At 45.9% G+C, this 2,412-nt stretch overlaps 1 non-coding gene across 1 annotated transcript; it reads right to left on the reverse strand.

The window, feature by feature from the left end:
• Window positions 1-1,285: 1,285 nt before the first annotated feature.
• On the reverse strand, window positions 1,286-1,372 carry TRNAS-UGA (transfer RNA serine (anticodon UGA)). The gene has a single exon. It is a non-coding gene; the product is annotated as a tRNA-Ser (tRNA).
• Window positions 1,373-2,412: the final 1,040 nt, after the last annotated feature.

Raw genomic sequence — 2,412 nt, forward strand, 5'->3', positions numbered from 1 at the left:
GGTCAACATCGACTTAAGAAGCACGAATACATATAGTAGCTACCTCGGGAGAGGGATGAGAGTAGTGTTATTTAGTTCCATGAGGGTAGCTGCCTATTGCAGGATCGAAGAGAAGGGACACCTGCAAGCTTCTACTGAATGTAAAAAAAGTAAAGGAGATGGAATCAACTCAATAGAATTAGGTATTTTATATGACTTCTGAAGTGACCGAACAAAGTTAAGGATTGATTCAATACCGAACAACCCTGCAATCATACAGGATGTCAGGATAACAGGAAAGGAATCGGTAGCAGCAAAAGAAAATACTTTTTTCTTTCCTTTCAGGTACTGCAACGGTTGGATCTGGTTAAAGGTACCTTCCATTTTGAACCTTGCCAAAACCGTCATGGCCCAATCATGTATAGGCCATACCAAGGCCTGATACAAGGGTGAGCCAATAGGGAATAACCTTTTCTTCCCTTCTCCCTCGACCTTCATTCCCATCCTGCCAAGCTGAGGCTGCCAGCGCATTGTATCTAACCACACTGTGGAAAATCGATACAAGTAGCTAAACAGCTTGCTATACCATACAAAGGCATCTCCGACTGAACGGTTAGGCAAGACTACGGCGCTGGGGTAAACATCCCGTTTACCAAACAAGACGTCGAGAGTTTCACTTAACCATTCCCCTCCTGCAGCCAAAGTGATAGCGGTTCTAGCATCCACCGGAAATGTGTGGAAGAGGGTAAGCTTTCTATGTGGATAGGACGTATCAACACCTTTTGCATCTTTTATAATAAAGGAAATATATAAGAATAATATTGTGTTGGGTCCTGAGGACCAGGATGGCCGAAGATCAAAACCTTAATGTGCCAGGGGTTGATCATCGAAGCCAGGTCAATAACGATGAAGGAATTTGAGCGCTGATGTAGCTAACAGCCGCCTTCATAGTCGATTCATTAGGGTCGTCACCTTCTACCCAACTAGTGGAAGTATCCACCATTTTCTTTGTCTGTTAAGCCTCACAGCTATGGGACTTCCTAAAGAAAACTGCAATCGTAGTTTATCAACCACTCACAAGACCACCGAGATCTTCGACTTAGCTCCCAAAGGTAATCCACCCGGCCCTTCCCCAACCTATACAAGGGGAGCGGAAGATAACGAAAGGGAGACAAAGTCCTAACTAAATCATAACACAAGAACCTCCGTCTACATCATAACACAAGCTACCCATTTCATCTATTCAGTCGAGTGGATCCGATTCGTTCTTATCTATAGATAACGCAAGAGAGAACTTATGACTTTGCGGATGGAGAGGGATTCGAACCCCCGGTATTCCTATCAATACTTCGGTTTTCAAGACCGACTCTTTCAACCGCTCAGACATCCATCCCCTTCGCGCTTCGCCCGCCCTATCTATCCGCGCGCTGGCAGGTAGGGGATTATCTATGTGATTCGCTACGCTTGCTTGCGCCTATCGGTGGGGACTCTATTGCCTGCCGGTTAGCGAAACTTTTCCGGTAGTACGAATCGCTACGCTTCGCTTGATTCTATATGATAATATGCACCTTGGTTGCTGCGCTCCCTGCGGGTAATATGGAAATATTAAGAGAGTGAAGAACGAATGATCCTCCAAACAAAAAGAGTGATTGAGTCCGAATCAAGCGAGTGAGTGAAAGGCGTGGCAAGAGAGCGAGTTTGACTCGCAAACGATCAGCAAGTGAAGGACCGATCCTTTTGCGCCAGTACTGTTGCGAGACTGGTACTTGGCGGCTCACGAGCAACATATAGACTAAAGTAGCCCATCACTCCCTCGCTCTTTTTTGAAGGCCCTTTCTATTCTCTTTCTAGTAGGGTTCCTCCATAAGAACACTGAACGCCCAGCTTCGCAGAGCAGCTCTCTCCCCAGCCCACAGCATAGTGTGGAATCTGGATCGTTTCATCGAGCACCATTTCTTTTAGATAGAAAGGTGTTCTGACTCTATTGGATCAAGTCATAACCTACGCCTTCTACTAGTATACTACTATGGTATGGAGAGACTAAGCTCTTTTTCAGAGATTGGACTCTCTTTACTTTGTTTGATTAGCCCCTACTAGTAAGAAGCTGTTCCTGAGCCAGGTTCCCTGGATCCACGTGTTCCTAGTCGGGCCTAAATGGATGAATGAAGAAGCGCGCCCTGTAGTTTCTCAGCTCTAAGAAAAGCCTACGCCTGTCGTTTTTCAGCAGGCTCGGGAGAGAGAGCTTACTCAAGCAGTAGCAGTAAGGGTACTAGAAGCGAGCTCGAACTACCACTAAAGTAAGTAAGCGCGAGTGGATTCATTGCTCACCCGAACCCTCTTGCTCTAAGTATATGGGACAAGTGAAGGGAAGCTAAGAGAAAGCCAAGCAAGCCCAATAAAATAGGTTAGTAAATAGGCGCCCTTCAAAGGATT

Source organism: Humulus lupulus, chromosome 2 (assembly GCF_963169125.1).
Source record: "Humulus lupulus chromosome 2, drHumLupu1.1, whole genome shotgun sequence".
Lineage (NCBI taxonomy): Eukaryota > Viridiplantae > Streptophyta > Magnoliopsida > Rosales > Cannabaceae > Humulus > Humulus lupulus.